At 38.9% G+C, this 22862-nt stretch overlaps 1 protein-coding gene across 3 annotated transcripts in view; it reads left to right on the top strand.

Annotated features, from left to right (window-relative positions):
- Positions 1–18024: 18024 nt before the first annotated feature.
- The window catches only part of LOC129765263 (protein transport protein Sec24A-like), a 48678-nt gene continuing 43840 nt past the window's right edge, over positions 18025–22862 (top strand). The window contains exon 1 of one of the 3 annotated variants that reach the window (XM_055765381.1): positions 18025–18291. The gene's annotated coding sequence lies outside the window, so the exon portion shown is untranslated. Of the gene's footprint in view, positions 18292–18324; positions 18779–22862 lie in introns of those variants that run through there. The other 2 variants (XM_055765378.1, XM_055765380.1) reach the window with 2 other exon arrangements.

The following is a 22862-nucleotide window of genomic DNA, read 5'->3' as shown; positions in this document are numbered from 1 at the left end:
TATTTGATTAATTCAATTCTGTGTGGTTACGTTTTTCGTTGCGAATAAATGTAATGAATTAGTATGGACGTATTTTATTCATATATCGTGAACTTCCGACATATCTGGCAGTAGATTTATCGAACGACTAATGTTTTTTTATATCCCTTCAAACTTGTTGCATCTCTCAAGTGTACATACTGCTTTGACCGCAGATTTGCATGGTTAAATCTGGTTAATTTCAGGTATTCAGTCTTCATTTTGTCGAATGAATACTGTTGGAACAATAAGTATCGCAGCAAATGATTATCAACATCCTACCTTATAATCAAACGGTATGCGAAGAATTTCAGTGAACTGACGGCATTGGAATATATGCTTTGTGAGGACCACACAATTATTATCAGAGCTGATAAACATCCGACTGGAAGTCATGAACATCAATTCAATGTGCCCAAGATAAATTTATCCTTTGAAGGTCACTAACCTTTCTCAAGATGATCAGATGGAATATATTCCAATGTCGTCTGGAATAACCTGTCCAACACCTTATGATCGTAATATTGTTTTTGCTATTATTCTGATGTTTCATAACACGGCACTCTATTGATTTTTCGCAGAAAATGTATAAAAAATATCCTTGAAGTTAGCCTACGGTTTTAGTAGCAGTGCAATATGGTAAGCCAGTCTCAAGCTTAATTATTTTTTAAATGAATCAGTAGTAAAACAAAACGTAAAAAAAATCTCAGCTTTGTGATAGCAGATAATCATTACCCATTTGAGTTGTATGAGTATTCCCCCCACAAACTGTGGATAGTCTATCTGCATACAAATTATGTAGAGTTCCACAATCCAAAAATTTTATGAGCAAATATTTACGTGCTTACACAAAAAAAAAACACATGTTGACATATTTGCGCTAATTTATGTTTTTTGATTAATTCAGGTTTTTTCTAGCCACCAGTTTACTCGGGCCGGAAAAAAGAGGTCTGTATTTGGGCTGGCGGAAAAATATATCTCGCAAGACCACGTGTTCGATGTCGTAATAGCCTTGGCCAATAACACATTTACATTAACTCATAAAATTTGTGATTTGAGGGGGATTATTCTTTGTAGTCTCTTGTAGATTAATTTAAACACCATCTGAGAAATCCTCTGTGAAACATTAAACATGAAAGTCGTCCTATTTGCTGTAGCGCTTTTTTTATTTTACCCAGTTTCATCGAAGTAAACGCACTCGGAAAGGAAAATTGAACGCCTGGACGAGAGAGCGAGAATCGTAAAGCGTACGTCATAGAGACACTCATTCCCATGGAGCAAATTCTTGTTAGGAGTTGTAAACAAAACGAGGACGGAGAGTAACTCAATTATTCGAACTAGTTTCAGTCTAGCATATGCTTTGGTCAACTCAGAGTTACCAAGAGAAAATCATTTGGTTATGATGGGTGAGGATTAATAGTTAGTCGCAGTTTGCACAGATTGCGATCTGTGCAGTTTGCGATTAATCGTAAATCACATCATGCTCCCTTGTTTTCCATCCTTGGCCCTTATGATGACGGAAAACAAACTATGTTAACTGCTTGGAAAAAAGGCTGAATTATGCCACACACAATTATGCCTTTAGTATGTAAATCGCCAAAATCCGTTCGCGGCAAAAATAGTTATTAACGTTAACTTTATTTTATAAAAACGTGACCTGTTTTCTGATTTGGCACCCTTAATGAAAGACTTAGTTCTACGTCAAAAAACCGAGCTGCTTGTTTGCCCTGAAGATGGGGTCATTGTAGTGGTAGATTAATGTGAACTCCTCGTCAAGAATTACACCCAAGTCGCGAACTCGTTGAATCCTCTCGATGGCTGTGCCGGATAACATGTAGGAGAAATTGATTGGATTTCGCTTTCTGGTGAACGAAATAACATTTCTCGACGCTCAACGTATCAGCGGATCAACATACAGTTTCGTGCACACCCCGTCTCAAAAATGTTCAGCAAGCTTTGAAGATGATGACAGTCACCTATATTTTCGACAATAACGTAGACCTTAGAATCACCAGCATAGAAGAGTCTCGTTCGTCGGGGCAGGATCAAGGAAACGTAGTTTATAAACAACGAGAAAAGTAAGGGGTCTAAATTGCTCCCCTGAGGCACTCCAGATATGTTTGTGAATGACTCGGACTCATGTGACCCCATTCTCACACACAAAGATCGATTCTTCAGGTATGACTCGAACCACTTGACAAAACCAAGGGCTACACCACATTTCGCTAGTTTTTCGAGAAGGATTTGATTATCAACCCGATCAAGAACTGCCTTCAAGCCCAAGTAGACGGCATCCACTTGCTTACCAGCATCCGTGGCGCGGATACAACGCGATGAGAACTCAACTAGATTGATGCTCACGGATCTTTGTGGGTAGAAACCATGCTGATTCGTTGAGATGTACTGCTTGCAACTGGCAAAAAGCGATTTTTTTAAAATGATCTCAAACAGCTTCGAGCAGGCGCAAAGAGCCGCGATAGTTTTTAGCATCTCCTTTTTTGTAGATGGGGAATAGGTACGATTTTTTCCAGCTCGAGGGAAAGACACGTTGCTGCAGTGAACGATTAAAGAGTTTCGTCAGCGGAGAGGCCAGTGCAGAACTGCATTTTTTCAACACTGCAGGTGAAATTCCATCCGGGCCTGGAGCATACGAGGATATCAGATTTTGAATGCCTTCAACTACATTCTGCTGTGATATTTCGAACATTTCAACACTATATACATCACGAGGAGCATCCTGGACAGCTAATCTCACCTGTTCAGGTTGAGCTGTATAACTGTTGAAAGCGCATTTGAACTGTCGTGCAAATAGAATGCATTTTCCACTGACCGAGCCAGAAGAAAGTTGGTCGAAATACATTGATGTCGGGAGACCGTTTTTTCATTTCGCTTCGAGTTGACGAACGACCAGGACTGTCAAACGTATGCTCTCCTCAATACGAATCATGTATCGGGCATACAAAAATCCATTGTATCTCATTACTTTTGGAATCATTGGAATCATTACTGGCCCGATTGAACCACAGCTTCGAGTGTTGAGATCGTGGTCTGCAGTAGGAAGGTAGAGCAGCAGATCGACGACGTTTCAGCAAGCGTAAACGGTTGTTTGACCATGGCGGTTTACACGGAGGAGACTGTAAACGCCTGAAGTACTGCGTTGGAGAACGGCTCCAACGGCTCCATCGGTATCTTGGATCGTGTCCAGAGTATTCCAGTCGACCACGAGTAATGCTGCACACAAATGCTCAAAGTTGGCCCGTTTGAAATCGAAACCAGGGTCGTTACGTTCTGTTTCGTATGTTACAGCCGTTGGACATGCAACGATTAGCTCAAATGGAGGATGACGAGGATCAACTCTAGAGAGCGCTTCAATGGATTCGCTAATCAGGTAACCAGGTAGCACGATGTCGTTTACGAGGACAAGATCAAGAGTCCGGTTCTCTACATTCTCCAAGCTGTTAATTTGGGACAAGCCGTAGAAGCAGAAACCATCCAGAAATGAGCAGCTGGCAGTACACGGTCGAGAGCGATCCTGATCAACTGACGCGTAGCCATCCTCGTTAACAGCCCAGTGCACATCACAGAGAGTATACTCACCAAACTGTAGTGAAATGTCGTTAGGAGTGAGATTCGATTAAATTGCGCCAATTAAATAGACGTGTTTACGAATATCATAGATGTCATTCTTTCTGCTTGGTGGAAAATAGAGAACTCCAATGCTAACGGTTCTATCCATGGATTCAATCTTGATCCAAAGCTGTTCAAGCGTATCGAATCGTATAGTTAATCTCCATAGCCTGTCGGTGGTTGCCTAACCAGCACAAATTACGTAACGCGAGTATGGGGAGGAGGTTTTTGTCGAGGTTGCGTTACTTAATGTGACATAGGGGGGAGGAGGTAGCTGTGATCGTTACGTTACAAAATTCCATTTTTATTCCTAAATATATTAACGGGCCCCAATATGCTTGAGCAGCTGGCTTCGATTTTGTGACCAAAATGAGGTGTGTTTACTGAGTCAAGATGGTAAAGCACGTGTTTTAATGGATTTAACAGTTGCCAATAAGCAAGCACCGGTAGATGCATCCCTTGGTGTGTAAACGGTTTAAATTGATGAAAACTAGAAGCATTTCCATTTTCCCATACATTTGTTCTGCTCATTTGTGAGCTTCCCCGCCTATGCCGTCAATAACGAGCAACTTATCGGCGATCAACGAAGCAGAATGATTCAAAGTCTTCGTGAACAAAGAAGAGAAGAAGAAGAACGAAGGGGAATATTTGCCTAGAGCATCAATATTGGATCTCGCTGAGGCAAACTTTCAGTATCGTTCTAGATACGAAGCAATGAACATCGTTTGTTTTTCCTTGTTTTACGTCATCACATGTCTTCGTTTCGGATTGAGCTGTGGACGCGACCAAATTACTTACTCGCTGATGTCTCTGACAACTGTGTGCAGAATCATCAAACTAGGCTATCATCGGCTCAACAAGAAAATAATTGTTGAGGAATTTTGTTTATGATTTGGATTCGCATGACAGTAACAAAACTATCTCCACCAAGGATGACAGCTAAGCTAATCGAGACCAGAAATATTATTAAAAGGGCTTCTGTCGAGAAGAGTGTAAGGCGGAGAACTTGAACATAATGACAGCGTAGTTCTACGCCAACATGTGGTCGTGTCTTGGACACAACCTCCTATAATTTTTAAACCAAGAATCTGTAGATACAGATTACAAATGTTTTATTTTTCATACAGAATTAACAGATTTTTAAAAATAACGTTTCAATAATGGCTTGAGGTTAATAATATTTTTTCGCATCTCACCTATTTTATTCATATAGCGTTATAGTAAATAAAGAACATCAGCACAGAGAATGTAAATTCCAAAAGTGCACTCATACTGTCGTGAGAATTAATTTTCTTTGAAAGTTTATTTTTCAAATAAATTGAAAATACACAGCTCAAAGCGAAAAGAAAGGAAACATTCGCCCGCCCTCACTGGAATCCGCCGTTGAACATAACCTAGAGAGATTCAACTTCTACCGAAATCCTATTTTACTGTTTTTTGAACTACTTTTTGCTATTGATTGTTGATAGAACCAAACTTTTGCTTGAAACGCCTGATTTCACTGACTAGCATTCGAGTGCATGTGAATCTACCTTCCCGCTCACCAATAACTTTCGTTAATATGATCTTTCGCGTTGGCTTAGATCGTTTAATACTAGAAACAAAAAAATGTCATTCAATAGTGCGCAGGGAATTACTCGATATCAACTATCTACCTATATTTTACTGCCGCGATCGAGGCTTCAATGATTGCTATTTGAGTGAAAAACGAATGATATTACATAGACACTCGCTGGCTCAAGCAAAAGTTTCCAATTTGATTCTCTCACCATTTATCGTCATTCCGAGAGGTGAATGAGTGAATGCAAAATTCTCTGAGAATAGCTGAGCGGAATCGAGACAGAATGAACTTTGCGAAGATGATAGGTGAATGTTTCCTGTCTCAAATAAAGTGAGGCATAAACGGAGAATAGAAGGCTGAGTTTTATCTGTGAATGAGTGTTGTTGAACAAATTTCGATGCGATTCTGCCCATACCTGCTGCTGATCTCTCGTTAGCGGGCTCAAGACTGTGATATATTCAGAGAACAACACGGGTCTCAATTCCACTTCAAGACAACTTCTGGCTACAGAAGGCAGTCTAAGATTTACTTCATTCAAATTTGGTCGGGTTTTTATACAAATTTTGTACTTACATGATATATTCTAATCCTAGGTCAAACAGTGGGAATGAAGGAGAAAATGAGTAATGCTATTTTCATATAGCCAAAAATTCTATGTGTCACTCGGTCAAGAATCAGCTACTGCTTATTGATAAAGGAGTAGACTGAAAGCTATAGCGAGATAGGTGCCAATCAGGAATGAACTGTTTGATGGTATTTATAATCCTGATCGGCGACACAAACCAAACTTCCTTGGGATCCAGAGTAGCTTTATCAAGATGTTGAAGTCTGCGTTTTGTTACGGCTCAGCAATTGCAGAGCAAATGTTCCGAGGTTTCGCTCTCGACATTACAAAAGCGACAAATATCATTCGATTCGTTCGATAACTCGCGAGTAGATCGGATAGGTTTTCGAAACGATCCAACAAAGGTGTTTTTTTCCACATCGAATCAGACTGTGTTTTTTTTCATCGGTTGCGCTTGCGAGTAGAGCGAAGCTCAAAGTGGTGCGCGACCGAGACGCAGAGGATACAATTCAGACAGATTCATCACACACGCCACACAGCAGCGGCAAGTATAAGTTTATTTTTCTTTTGTCCTCCTATCATTCCTTCTACCATCTGTGCTCGATTTACACCATTGTTCATCTGTGTGTTTACCAAATCGGCAAACGTTGGCATTAGGGGTGTCTATTTTTTCTTGGTTACATTACCGTTGAAATTTTATTGGAACTTTTTTTCATTTTAGAATTTTATATAAATAAAATAAATTAATATAAATATTATCCGCAGCATAACCTTATATTTTTTTTTACTTATTCATTTTGATAATTATTATATTCTGTTCATATCGAACAGTTGGCCGATTTTTCTAATATGGCTGAGGGCGGAAAGGACCCCCCGTTGACGCAATTGAATATTTCTGATACCGAACCTCCTCCTGAAGAGCAGGAGGATGAAGCAGAAATTGAGGTAGAAAATTCTGTTTACGAAGTTGATAGTTCCGATGATGAGGAAATCGACGAGAAACAGGATTTTCGTCCTAAAGAATACCCTGAAGGCTCCAAAGGCCCATTCATTGTGTACTTTAGACGAAAATCCAAACCTCTCAATGTCATTCGCATCTCGAAGGAACTAACTCAACATTTTTCTGACGTTACCGAAATTACACGGATGGGGCCAGACAAACTACGAGTTGTCGTCTCAAGCAGGACCCAAGCGAACAAAATAACGCGCTGCGACCTCTTTGCGATTGAGTATCGTGTATACGTACCCTGTTGCAACGTCGAAATAGACGGCGTAATAACCGAAAAGGGTTTGACCCGAAAAGAGATAATCGATGGTGTCGGTCGCTTCAAGAACTCCACACTAAAAACTGTGAAGATTCTTGCATGCGATCGACTGAAATCTGTGTCACATAAAAATGACAAAAGAATTCTCAATCGGACAAACTCTTTTCGTGTGACTTTTGAGGGTTCCGCCCTTCCAAATTACGTTGCAATAGGGGCACTTCGTTTACCTGTTCGATTGTTTGTACCCCGGGTAATGAAATGCAACAAATGTATGCAACTCGGTCACACGGCCGCCTATTGTTGCAATAAAAAACGTTGCGCAGATTGTGGAGAGAGCCATGATGAGAATCCTTGCGCGAAAGAGCACAAGTGTCTTCATTGTGGCGGGACTCCTCATGATCTTATTCAATGCCCGGTGTACAAACAACGAGGGGAAAAACTCAAGCGTTCCTTAAAGGAACGTTCCAAGCGGACTTTTGCAGAAACGCTTAAGAGTTCCGTGCCAACGACACAGGACAATCCCTACTCCATTCTGCAGAACGACGAGCCTGTTGCTGACGCTCCCAATGCCGGATGTTCCGGTACATCGCAGGGTGCCATCAGGAAAAGAAAAATTACTTCTTTTCCATCACTCCCCAGAAAGAAGACCGAAACTTCCCAAGTTGGAATGAAACCTCGTATCGAACGTGCTGAGAATAGACCGAAGCAAGTACCTCCTGGTTTAAGCGGTTCTTCTACGCACCAGGGGTCCTCAGCACTTCCCGGAGCAGAGCCCAACACGTCTGTTCCTTTTTCGCGGTCGAGGCAACAGCCACAATCTGGCTTGCTTGCGCTTTCAGACCTTGTGGATAACATTTTAAATGCTTTAAATATAAATGATCCTCTTAAAAGCATATTATTATGTTTGCTTCCGGTTGTGAGAACATTTTTGAAAGAAAAATGTGGCTTTTTAGCAGCGTTCATTTCCCTCGATGCCTAATTCAGCGCAAGAGGTCAAGGATTTGACCACTGTCATACAGTGGAATTGCAGAAGCATCATCCCCAAACTAGATCAATTTAAATTTTTAGTTCACAGTTCTAACTGTGATGTATTTTCTCTCTGTGAAACATGGCTTTGTTCAGCCGACGAGCTGAATTTCAATTTTTTTTTTTGAATTTCAACATTATTCGCCTAGATCGTAACGACTCGTTTGGTGGCGTACTATTGGGGATCAAAAAACGTCACTCCTTCTATAGAGTCACTATCCCATCGATTACAGGCATTGAAGTTGTCGCTTGCCAGATACAAATCAATGGCAAAGAACTCTGTATTGCTTCGATATATATTCCTCCCAGGACTACGGTAGGCCGCCATCAGTTCTTTGATATTATCGAGGCATTGCCGGAGCCGCGGTGACTTAGGTGACTTCAACTCCCATGGAACAGCATGGGGGTCACTCTACGATGACAACCGTGCCACGTTGATTTATGATCTGTGCGACAACTTCAACATGACAGTTTTAAATACTGGGGAAGCAACTAGGATAGCCAACCCTCCTGCACGGGCAAGCATGCTAGACATATCTCTCTGCTCTTCTTAATTATCCCTGGATTGCACATGGAAGGAAATCCAAGATCCCCACGGTAGTGATCACCTACCAATAATTTTATCGATCGCCAATGAATCAAAATCTAGTGAGTCAGTCGATATTGCGTATGACCTCACGAAGAATATTGACTGGAGAAAATTTGCAGAATTAATATCTGAAGCAATCATTTCGATGCATGAACTTCCTCCCCTTGAAGAGTATAATTTTATATCAAGTTTGATTTACGATAGCGCACTTCAAGCTCAAAAGAAACGTGTACCGGCTACCACTTTCCGACGTCGTCCTCCATCACTTTGGTGGGACAAGGAATGTTCAAAGGTCTACCTTGAAAAATCATCCGCTTTCAAAAAATTCAGGAAAACTGGATTAGTGGAATGGTTTCGAAAGTACCAAGCTCTAGAAGCCAAACTAAAAGGTCTGATTAAAGCAAAAAAGCGTGGATATTGGCGGAAATTCGTCAATGGTTTGTCAAGGGAGACCGTTATGAGTACTCTTTGGAATACGGCTAGGAGAATGCGTGGCTGGAACCATACCAATGAAAGTGAGAAATACTCTGACCGTTGGATTTTCAAATTTGCAAGGAAGGTTTGTCCCGATTCTGTTCCTGCACAAAGCGTCGTACGCGATATTCCGCTCCAATGCGATTATGAGAATTTTTCGATGGTGGAATTCTCAATTGCCCTTCTCTCATGTAACAATTCAGCTCCGGGGTCGGACAAGATTAAATTCAACTTGTTGAAGAATCTTCCCGACTTGGCAAAACAGCGTTTGCTGAACTTGTTCAACAAGTTTCTGGAGCTGAATATTGTCCCGCATGACTGGAGACAAGTGAGAGTGATAGCCATACGAAAACCCAACAAGCCGGCTTGCGATCATAACTCGTATAGGCCGATTGCAATGTTATCCTGTATTCGTAAATTGTTAGAGAAAATGATTCTACTTCGTTTGGACAAGTGGGTCGAAACGAACAATTTGCTGTCAAATACGCAGTTTGGCTTCCGCCGAGGTAAAGGGACAAATGATTGTCTCGCGCTGCTATCTTCTGAAATCCAAATCGCATTTGCTCGCAAAGAACAAATGGCTTCCGTTTTTCTCGATATCAAAGGGGCATTTGATTCAGTTTCCATGGAAATTCTCTCAGAGAAGCTTCATAATCGTGGACTTTCACCAATTCTGAATAATTTCCTGTACAATTTACTGTCAGAAAAGCACATGAATTTCTCTCATGGCAACTCAAAATCTTCTCGTTACAGTTTTATGGGCCTACCGCAAGGCTCCTGCCTAAGCCCCCTCTTGTACAGTTTTTACGTCAATGATATGGATGATTGTCTAACTAGAGACTGCACGCTGAGACAACTTGCAGACGATGGAGTTATTTCCATCACGGGTACTAATCCCGTCGCTCTGCAAAAGTCGTTGCAAGATACCATGAACAATCTGTTCACGTGGGCCCTCAAGCTGGGTATCGAATTCTCTACGGAGAAAACTGAAATGGTCGTTTTTTCTAGGAAGCACGAACCCGCCCAATTCCAGCTTTACCTATCCGGCAAAACGATCCAACACTCTATGTTTTTCAAATACCTGGGTGTATATTTTGATTCTAAATGTACCTGGGGGAGACACATTGCGTATTTGAAACAGAAATGCCAGCAAAGAATCAATTTTCTCCAAACAATAACCGGAACATGGTGGGGTGCCCATCCAGAAGACCTCATTCAGTTGTACAAAACAACGATATTGTCAGTGTTAGAATATGGCAGTTTTTGCTTCCGATCAGCTGCCAGGATTCATATTCTCAAGCTGGAGAGGATACAATATCGTTGCTTGCGTATAGCCATGGGGTGTTTGCATTCGACACATACGATGAGTCTCGATGTTTTGGCAGGAGTACCCCCGCTTACTCTTCGGTTCACAGAATTATCCTACAGATTTCTCATCCGTTGCAAGATCATGAATCCATTGGTGATTGATAAATCTACTACAACTGACTCCTCAGTCAAGTTTTATGTCTTTATACCATGAGTACCTTACCCACGACGTGCACCCTTCACCAGGCATCTCCAACCAAGTTTGCTTCCCATACTTTTGCAATTCCTCTGTCATTTTTGATCTGTCCATGCGACAAAAAATCCATGGAATACCAGATCACCTACGCTCCAATGTTATTCCGTCGATATTTTCGGAAAAATATGGGAAAGTTGGATCTGATAAAATGTTCTTTACTGACGGTTCATACATAAACGGGTCCACTGGCTTCGGCATCTTCAATGAAAATTCCAGTGCCTCTTTCAAACTCAAAGATCCTTGTTCCGTGTATGTCGCAGAAATGGGTGCGTCATTGAAACACTGCCCATCGACCATTATTTTATTTTTTCAGACAGTCTCAGCTCGATAGAGGCAATCCGCTCAATGAAAGTTGATAAACGCTCATCTTATTTCCTAACAAGAATAAGACATCTATTGAGTGTTTTGGTCGAAAAATTATTCAAGATTACCTTAGCATGGGTTCCCTCTCATTGCTCGATTCCGGGGAATGAGAAAGCGGACTCGCTAGCTAAGGTGGGCGCTTCAGAAGGCACACTTTTTGAAAGGCAAATTGCCTATAATGAATTTTTTCACATTCCTCGTCAGGACACACTCGTTAGTTGGCAGCGCATGTGGAGTGAAGATGAGTTCGGTCGTTGGTTACACACGATTATCCCTAAGGTCTCGACGAGTGCATGGTTCAAGGGATTGAATGTAGGTCGTGATTTCATTCGCGTGATATCTCGGCTTATGTCCAATCACTACAACCTAAACGCGCATCTTTATCGCATTGGGCTCGCAGCAAACAATCTTTGTGATTGTGGCGATGGCTACCACGACATCGAGCATGTTGTCTGGTCGTGTATCCGGTTCCATGCTGCTCGCTCTCAGCTCTCTAGAGCACTGAGAACAAAAGGCAGACAATCGGATATCCCCGTCCGGGATATCTTAGGTAGCCGGGATCCTGATCTTCTGCTTCATCTATACCTGTTCCTCAGAAACGCCGATGTCAACGTTTAATGATGTTTCCTTCGTTGTGTCCCCGTTTCATATCCCTCCTATCCGATCGATAAACTTTTACTTAGTCGCGGCAATACATACACACACTCTTTACAGATGCACGGGCCGAAGGTTGTGCAGTCCACTGATCATTCAACAAGAGCCAAAGGTTGTACCGCTCATGACAACTCTACACGAACTGATGATTGCGCCGGCTAGTGACCATTCTATCCTGGATTCCTCGAGTCGAGAAAGACGCACCACGCTAGATATGGGGTACAGACTAGGGGGGCGTTGCTGATTAATGGTCAGCTGCATTCCAATAGGAAGTATCCCGTGTCGGGCACACGGGTCTAATATTTTGCGATAAAGAACAAAATTGCCACTTTTCACGAAAATCTGAGAACCAACTGAGAACCAGTGCACTGAGTGCACTACACATACAACCAAGGAACTGGAATTAACAGGTGGTTCTGTTTCGACAGTATCAGGATAAGGCATGGAAGATGCGAGAGGGGTTAAAAAATGACAGCGACTATTTTTGTTTATAAACATTGATATCGGCACAAATATTAGCGTGGGGAAACATTTCCTTGCAAAACAGAGTATGAAAACAACCGTAAGCAATTTGAAGCTAATACTTAATTTCTACATGCGGAAAAATCATTATTGCTATGAACGCACATTTTTTTCATTCATTTTAGATGCAGTTGAAGCAGCAGTCGCCGGGAAACGACATGCCTGGATATCCTCGGTTGAACATCGCTCACTAAACAGTTGAACAGCGCTCAATATGACGGACATACAACCACCCAGGATATGTCGCCAATAACTAATGAGACTTATGGCGGGTTTACATTAGGGAGATCTATAGCTATAGATGGATTTATTCTCGTGAATATAGGTGTAAACGGGTGAGTATAAATATGATACACTTATTCGAGGTATATATAACTTGAATAAATTCAGCATATTTAAACGCTTGTGAATTTCTCCCTGGTGAGAAATCACTAAAGTTGGATGCAGTTCTACTTCAGGTGAATAAATTCACCGAAAATATGAATATATTCATTATAGAAGTTCACGCTAGTGTAAACAGCTAAGTGGTGCGGACTCAATCCACTTCATTTTCAAGCAAATTCATGCATGTTTTCAAGCGATTTCTTGCAATAAATTCTTAGACCACCAGAGATGCCAGATTTACAAATATGTTTGTGAATTTACAGACATATCTGTAAAACACTTTTTATTTTTGTTGTAGACTTTGGATATAACAATATTTCACAGGTTTTTGAAAAATAAAAGGGCTCTATTCATCACATCAAAGATATTTGACTCACCATATGCCATTTTTCCATAGTTTCAATACAGAAAAGTTATTGTATTTAGTTTATATCAATACACATGACGTTAGACCAGCGATACTCAACCTGCGGCCCGGCAGTCTTTCTGGTTGGCCCATCTGGTGTGTATGAAGTTTGGAACTCATACACATAAGTACTTTTGCCCTGACATCATTGCAGACGAAAGAGAGGATACGGTTATTCACAATTAATGAAAAATTGCATTCTCTGCAGGTAACGAAAAACCTTGAACGAAAATTGTCTCTGATAATTATTTTTTGTTCTAGATAAGATTGTTTTGCTGAAATGCAAGGAGATTTATTGAAAAATAGTTAAGCTAGGGTCAGGACTTTGTCTTCTAAGTATTAAAACAAAATCGAATAAAAATTTTCATTCTATTCTCAACAATTTACATTCGCTTTCGGGTCTGCTTATGACGAAATATGGGTTACTGTTCGTTATTGTTACCACAGACATGGTTCATGGCCGTGTGGGGATCTAAAACTTGTATAGCCTTGCATGGCGGATGGAAAATATACACTGTATTTTCTTATAAATTTCATCAACGACAAGACTGCAAGCCTTGGTGGATGTCCAATATATCAACGAAGAAATACTGATTTTTGTAAAAATTAACAACGCGTATGTATGTGTATGTATGTATGTGTAGACCATTGAAACATTTAAACACACTTACGACACATAAGTTATTAAGTGGTCCGAAATATATTTTTTTTCCACTTTTTCCCAAAATTGACAAATGAAAATTAATAACTTTTGAATAACTGAATCGATTTAGATGATCGACATATAAAATTGAAACTATTGACGTAACCTTTTATTAAAAAATATTTAACATGCGAAAAAAAATTATTATATTTTAGTAATTATTGATCGTAGTCGTTTTTTATTTTTTTATGACTTTGGACTAGAGGGCGCTATATTTTTATATTTTTTCTTGAAAGCTGAGGATTTTTGCATAACATATCTCGATATCAGAGATGCTATTTTTATGTTTTTTAGATATGATGTTTCAAAGTAATGGTGGTTCGAAAAATCATTTTTCCCCCTTTGTCCAATAACTTTCTGCAAAAAATCATAACATTTGAACTACTGAACCGGTTTTGATGATCGATGTATTAAATTGAAGCCAATAAGCAAAATTTGAAAAAAATATCACACTTGCGGGAAGGATTTTAGTAGCATAGTTCTAGTTTAGTCACATATGAATATTGATCGAAGACTTAAAACAAATTTACAAATTTATAACTTAAAAACGATAATTATAACATCTCTGATATCGAGATATGTTAGGTAAATAATCCTCAGCTTTCCATAAAAAATATAAAAAAAATATAGCGCTCCTATCTTTAAACGAGAAAACTATGAAAAAATAAATCAATCAATAATTACAAAAACAAGAATTCAATTTTTTCGCAAAAGTAACATTTTTCCAAAGAAAAATAGCTCGTAAGCTTCAATTTGATATGTCGATGATATGAGTCGGTCCAATAGTTCAAGAGTTATGTTTTTGTAGTGGGAAAAATGGGGAAAATTTGTTTTTCGAACCATCGATTAGTTTTGAAAAATCATATTTCAAAAACGAAAAAAATAGCATCTCTGATATCGAGATATTTTATGTAAAAAATTCTCAGCTTCCAAGAAAAAATATAAAAAATATAGCGCCCCTAGTCCAAAGCCATGAAAACATTAAAAAACGACTACAATCAATAATTACGAAAATAGGATCCATATTATCTGCAAGTTCAATATTTCTCAATTAAAGCTCATTGGCTTCAATTTGATATGTCGATCATCTAAATCGGTTAAGTGGTTCGAAAGCTATAAATTTTAGAAAAAAGTCATTTTGGGAAAAAGTGGAAAAAAAATGATTTTTTGGATCACCCTAAAATGGAAATGGGCACCCCAATGAAAAAATAAAAAAATACGAGTCTAATGTTTTGCGATAAAGAACAATATTACCACTTTTGACGAAGATCTGAGAACAAAATACAATCTTACGTGCATCACGATGTAAAAAGTATTCATGAATATGTGAAAATTAACGTTAAAAGACATTTCTATAGATCTGCACACTTTTACAGACTTTTCCACATTTTTAACAGACATTCACATGTTTTTACAGACTTTTTTTAAAAATAATCTGGCATCTCTTCCTTCCACTTTTTATCGAATATTTTCAAATCGCAGGAGTAAACATTTACGTGACTCTGCCTTTGTTTGTTTTTATTTCGTTCGGAAAAACGTTATGTCAAAGAGAGGGGACATTAAAAAGGCGTAGCTCAGTGAAAGGCTGAGATGCTTTTTCAGAGATACAATGGTTAATCAAACAATTGACGGAAAAATGTAGTTCGTTCATTTTGTTATTTTAATTTTTTTTTGCCCCTGACAACAATACCATAATCATTATCATAAGAAAAATAACACTCCTGATCGTTGGATCTCTTTTGACATTTCAATTGGATCTTTTTTGACAGCCGTTTTGATTCAGTCCGCACTACCTAGGTAAACAGTTGATGCGATTTCTATAAATCTCATCATATTTCTTCACATGAATATATCACTAGTCTAAACCCACCCTTAGAGCAGTACGGCGCAAGCCCGCTGGTAGTGGCTCTTTCATATACCCACCAGCACAGCTCCCACATTCGCTGAATCGCCAATCCCGGCAAGGCCAACGCCAGACAACCTCCAGTCTTCAAATAACATAAACCACAATGGTGGTCATCAGCAGCAGCAAGGTGACTGAGATGGCTATAATTAACAGGATTAACAATCGGCCGATCTTTTCAACAAATCTGATTTTGTTGAAAAGCAAATTTAAAATTGCGAAAAACTATTATCATGAATAAACACGATCTGAGGGGCGTGATCGGTGGTGGTCTTTATTCAACTGATCAACATATGGGATCCATATTTAAGCTAATATAATATTGTAATGCGTTTATTTATGTTTGTACCTGGAACCAGAGGTGACCAAAACCTGACCAATGCATTGGGTATCGCTCTCATTGAAAGTCACCTCAATCAATTGCTATTTTTCAAATAAACATAAACACATATTCACTTCCAAAAATTCAACTTCAGCTTCCATGATTCAAAATTGAATCGGCCAACTTTGTTTAGCCATTAATATTTATGTTGATTTCCTGAACATTGCCTAGCACTAAGCGGCTTTTCACTTCACTGCGGATGAGATTTGTTGTGAAAACAACAATATATCGATGTTTTATGCCCAGTTTATGGATAGGGACAGGCTCAGCAATTGGCGATCTAAGTAAAACGTAAACGATCGGTGAGACATCTGGATTTTGTTTTTGAACTAAGAAAATGATGCTAATGTAACCTAAAACTTAAAAACAAATCACGTATATTTTACTTACGGGTTTTCCAAGGTAGTTCTCACACGCAGGAATCGTACATTTTTCTACTTGTGTTTGATTGTGCTCTCGAATTTCCTTCTTTAATTCAACCATTGTCAACATTTTTATAGTTTTCACTACTGAAAGAGGTAAATAAATAACATGTTATATATAAAATTGCGCAGAATTAAATTTCTTACAATCAAAATTTGTTTTCGCAATCAAATAATCTTTTATGATTATAACATTGTAATTTATGGAAAGAAGTACAAACCTTCCATAAGCTCACATGGCAAAATTTAAAACCATCATCACTTTCACCGCAGCGCCGCCTAGGTGTAGATTTGTACGTTAGATTGCCAATAGACCGAGTCTTTTTTATCGTATAGCCATATACTCAGAGACAGCCTAATGATTACAACAGTAGCAGCTGGCAGCGGCAGTAATACTACTACCAAATAGTTTCTGCTGCTGAACTCAGCAATGATGGATGGCGGTGCAGGCAGCGACAGCAACAGTAGCTCCAACGATGGTACCATGGGAGCTGATGGTGGTTTAATCGCCTGGATAAGTAATGTTGTTAATCTTAACTGATAGCCGAACAGCAAATAGGCTGGGTTAGGTCATCCTCGTCCTCCTGCAAATCCAATAATAGTAGTAGCTAAAAGAATAACGATAAGCATAATAAATCGAAAAATAATCTTCACCTCGATACGAGTCATCAAATAGACTAATTATCTAATTATCTTAATTTGAGCTATTCAAGCAGAACGTTTATGAGCGAATACCGTTCACAAGATGATGAAAGATTCTTTTGTTGTCCTCTTCCTCGGAAAACTCTAGCCAATTCGAACTCGAGTAATGGCTGAACAGCAATTCTGACATAACGCTCCACCTTATTATACCTTATTATAGTCCCGTCAGCGTGAATTCAACGTGAAGGAATGAAATGTCAAATATTATCCCATGGAAATCGTAAAGTAACGTTCACATACACAATCACCGGCAACTTTGACGTTGGCAAAATAAGTCCAAGAGAATATTTGACGGGACGGTGACGGTGCCGCTGTATGTGTAGCGCACTTTATTCTTGTTTTCGAACGAACACAAAACGAACAAACAAACGAACACAAACACAAACCTGTAATGCGACACGTTTAATTGGACATTTTTACCTCTAATTGGACATTTTTGTAAACATCGAGTTCAGGGCCCAAATTATGGCCCCACATTGAAAGTCGACACCGTACCGCCTTCATCGTCAATGTCCAATCACAGGTCAAAATCAATTCCAATGCGACACTGAGAGGTGCCTCGGCATGTCGCATTAAATGTAAATTACTGTATATAGGATTGCATACTTTTTGGAACTGTTTTTGTTAAAAAGTGATCAATATTCTTAGCAACTACATGCGAGCTGAGCTGTATACATAGATTTTGTTGCTAACTGACGTCTCAACTTGTCAAAAAAACTATGTTAATTCGAGGAACCGATGTCTGCCTAATGAACCAATAGAATTATTTTTCTGAGTGTCAAGGAGCTACACAATATTATTCCATCGTTTGATTTACCGTGTATTTTTCGACATTTGCACCAGCTATCTGCCAGAAACGACAACCCATGCAACCACTGGCCACGTAATGTTCGCTGTCAATTTACGTTTTTCGCGTTTCGGTCGTCATCTCGTCGTCGTCGCGGAGTATTTTATTCTGTGTGCAAAAACGTCGAATTATAATTGGTAAAATATCACCTTTAATCGAGTCCGTTCCGTAATATTGTGATCCAGGGTAGCACGAAGATGTTCACTAGCTGATTGTAGTTCTGTAGTGCAGAATACCGGATACAAATCGCGAAAAAAAACCCTAAGTGTGTTCTACACGATCGTTATATTCTATTGGGTTGAACAACAACGGAGGTGAGAAGAAAGTGTTTAAAAAAGTGAAATACTATTTCTTGGGTAATTGATGGACAGTGATGTTGCGAGTGAGATGTTGGGCGAACGCGATTGCCACGATTGCCGTTGGAAATACCCATCAAAATAACTCGGAATATTATGAAGCAAAAGCTTGAGTAGTGTGAATATTTTTTTCGAAGAAAAACGTCATTGAGCAGCAGCACCAGTTGTCTACCTCTACCTGTGATGTCAATGCGTCTTCACCCCGAGAGTTGATGAGGGCAATAAATTACCTTGAAGAATATTGTTCTCTACAGTTTGCAGTATCGCTGTAGTTCAAGGTGCTAGCGCGCTACGTGACGCGTATTCGCGGAAGCGATAATCAAATCGGATCTATTTTTGGATAGAACATTATAAAGTGGCCTAAACCCTCATTTTTCTTTCGAGAGAGCGAAAAAAGGGTTGTTTCAAATGCGGGAAACTAGGTCAATATCATCATAATTCGAAGGTATATTACGAAAATACTCATATTGTTGCCACTAACTGTACCGCGAGGGATGATTGGGTAAATTTGTAAACGTAATCATCGAGGCACTGCGGGACTTTCGCCATGGACGGTTATAACATAAAAGAAAACGTTTTGCACTCATTGCAGCTTCAAACTATCGCTTAAAGCTGGGTAATTTGGCCTTTGGTGAGTGCTTAGAGACTGCACAGAATTGAAAACAAAGCCAAAGAAACGCTTTTTTAATTATTTCGGTAATTCCAATCGCTTAAAAAATAACTTGTTCTTATGGGTATACTCCGTAAACATGATAATAAATCTTCTTATATTTTCTAGATCAGAAAAAAAGCGAATAAAAGAAAAACATGGGTTGGATTTGCCAACTTTTCGCAGTTAAACTTCAACAAGGTTACAACAAACAACAACGAACTCACAATTATTGTGGAAGTTGCAACAAGAATGTGTACTTACTGTGTACCGAATAATGTGCTGCTTTAAATGTAATCATTTAGGCAACAGTATTAACGGCATTAGCAATTAGGTTCATTGCGCTGATTGTTAGAAGAATTATGAATCATAATTCTAAGTTAGTTTAGAGCTATTGGTGTGGCATATTTGTGTTTCGTGAAATATGGTTTAGAGTTTGAGCTAAACTTACACAATTGCAATTGCAATCTTGTAATCAACATGTTCCATTCATGTTTGTCCTCATCGAAATATTTGATTGTTGTGCAACAGTCAATGGCAGAATACTCTTTGTTTTGTTTCTATTAGTTCATGGTCCATCCAGAGTCACAATCGTGACTCCGTCACAGGAACGCTCTCTAATCTTATCTTTTATCATCGAATTACATTCAAAAACTCCTCATATACTCTTATCAGCAGTTAATGGTTTATCTTCTTGCGATCTAGCTGTTATCTTATATGATAAAGTACAATTCAGCCAAGATGACTTATTATACTACAGCGTTCTTAGTTGTCTTAGTTGAATACTTTAACAGTAGTTTTTTTTTTGAAAGCACATAATTAGAAATTTGAAAATATGGATTGTACGATCCATTTTCTTTTTTTCTCTATTATAGTGACTTTCAACACATTTCGGTTCGCCACTTTTACTTCCATTTTTTGAAGAATGTCGGCAGTGAGAATTGAACTCTTGGCCTTCAGCGTGAGAGGTATGGATATTACCACTACGCCAGATCGATCCATTTTATTCTCAAAAAGTTGTGCAATACGCCTTTCAATTTCTCTACGGATTCAGCTCTTTCTATCCCCATCCGCAACGTGTACTAAATATCCTGCCTTAATCGATCAGATCTCGTCGAGCCATTTCGTTCGTTTATCAATCCGCGTTGACGGCATTGAGCTTCGTATTACAAGTTGGGGGAGTTTGCCTGACAATATGGGTTTGCAGAAGGAATGAACACACTTTTAAAATAAAAATTCTGAATAAAAATTATTTTTGCCAAATCAATTTAGTACTCTATGTGAATGAAAATTAATTTTACCTGCAAGTAGTGGAAAAATATCATACAAAAATTCTGTCTAAAGATAATTTTATATTATAATGCTAAGTTTTGGTGATAATATCTGAAAATTTATAAAAAAATAGTTTAAACTAGGCTAAGAAAAAAATTGCATTCAAATTTTAGTAATTTAAAACTGCTTTCGGTTCGGCTAAACTGATAGAGCGTAGTTTGCCCCATACAAATCCAGATGTCGACACCATTCCTCCGTCATCGCGAATTGTTGGGAAGTACTCTGTCAATCAGAGATGCCTCCTGATTTTTCAGGATTTCCCAGACTTTTTGTCACGTTCCTTGATATCCTGATACACTCAATTTTCTCTGATTTTTATAAAATGATCCTGACTTTTGTACTTTTCATTTTATCAGGAAAAAATATCCATAATAAACATACTAGAATCCTTAGGCTCATTAGCATTTTATCTGTAACAGAGCCGGGTTTTTATCGTGTACATGTACACAGTGTTCTAGAATATCAACAAATATTCACGAGAAACGAATATTATTTTGTTCCAGAATATGAATATGTTTTTTCAGCTTAAAACACACTGCCCTCATTATATTGATGACAATAACAAACGAGTTTTGTTCATATCGCTGTTCATTTGCTATAATGAATGAATGCGACATTGAGTGGGGTTCATAACTTCGCTGTTATTTATACTTTGGATATCAAAAGCAACAAATTGATATTCATCACATCCGAAACGATATTCGTTCCGGCAGTGAATTTAAGTTCAAAATAAATTTTATTTGACGAGACGGTAGCAATGGCATGTGCAGAATGGATACAAAGAGTGGTTTTAGCTACCGTCAAGTCATTTGCGACATCGGGAATTTCATAAGGTATTTCCGAATACGACATCCGGCAACTGCAAAACCCAACCGCACACAGCAGCCTCAGGCTAGAACTTAACAACAGCTGATATTCAGATGGCTGAAATGAAATTCAGTTCTGACGTTTCCGATAATCAAGATGAAAATAACACTGGGTGGAAAAAATAAACATCAAAACATATTGAAGGACAAAAGTTCATTTGCTCATATTCAATGGTTGCCTGGGGGTCTTCGTAGCCACTTGGTTACGCGTTCGCTTACCAAGCGATCGATCGTGAGTTCAAACTCAGGGCCCTCAATTGACCATCTTTGTGTTGTTATAGAATAACTACGTCCACGCAACCATCATCAGCGATGGAAATCGATCCACGGTCGAAATAAGATCGATTCATCCATACAACTGCTCTGCTCTGCTCTGCAAGACACATCGGGCTGCTGTTCTATAAATAACTCAACAATGATCAATATCAACTGTCTCCGCTGTCCGGTCTGCTGAACAATGGATGAACAGAAAGAATACCCTTACGCCTAAATGGCTACTACTGTGTAATTTACCATAATGTAATGGAACAGAAAACTTAACGCCTAAATGGCTACTACTAACTACTGTGTAATTTACAATTTATAGAAACATAAACATATGTACATGTACACGATTAAAACCCGGCTCTGTTACAGCTAAAATGCTAATGAGCCTAATAAATAAATAAATGAGATAAAAAAAAAATGGTTGCCTGGATCTGAAATTTTAATTTTCGTTTGGAATATATAGGTTTTCGATGCAACCTATATATATATATACATATATATATATATATATATATATATATATATGTATATATATATATATATTTATATATATATATAAACAATTTTCTTACATCTATGGTTAGTAAGGTGGAAAACCGATTACTCGCGGTGTACTCGAGTTTAGAAGGGTGACATATTTTTAGGAGAAGGATGGGATATAAGGAAATTGTAACAATGTTGATGAACACTCAATTCTTAAATCTATTCGTATATCTATAGTTTATTTACATTTCAACTTATTCTACTATTTATAGCAAGGGGACGAATTACCCGCAAAGGAAGGAAAGGAGGGTATAAGGATGTAGGGACAATCACACACGAAGATCTATAGCTTTAAGGAAAACATATATATGGGACATGTAATCAAGGTCTAACCGAGCCAACACATCTCTCACCGGCACATTGGGCTGTCTTCCTCGGGCCCGAAGGGAGTTTTCTAAATTCGATCTGGCGACCAGATACACCTCGCACGACCAAACAACGTGCTCGATGTCGTGATAACCTTGGCCACAAACGCAGAGATTGCTGCTGGCAAGATTGAAACGGAAGAGTAGTGCATCTAACGAACAGTGATTGGACATGAGTCGGGAGAAGGTGCGAATAAAGTCCCGACTCAAATCCAGACTTTTGAACCACGGTTTGAGGCTAACCTTTGGGATAATCGAGTGAAACCACCGGCCCAATTCATCTTCATTCCACTTGCGTTGCCAGTTAGCGATGGTATTTTTGCGAACTAAAGAATAAAATTCATTGAAGGCGATTTGACGCTGATATATATCGCCTTCAATTGCACCTACCTTTGCCAATGAGTCAGCCCTCTCATTACCCGGAATTGAGCAATGTGAAGGGACCCAGACAAAGGTAATGACATAACAGCGTCTGGATAAAGCACTCAAAATTTCTCGTATTCTCTC

This window comes from Toxorhynchites rutilus, chromosome 2 (genome assembly GCF_029784135.1).
Source record: "Toxorhynchites rutilus septentrionalis strain SRP chromosome 2, ASM2978413v1, whole genome shotgun sequence".
NCBI classification, from domain to species: Eukaryota; Metazoa; Arthropoda; class Insecta; order Diptera; family Culicidae; genus Toxorhynchites; species Toxorhynchites rutilus.
Note: the sequence above shows the minus strand (reverse complement) of the source record. Positions and strands in the feature narration are given on the sequence as shown.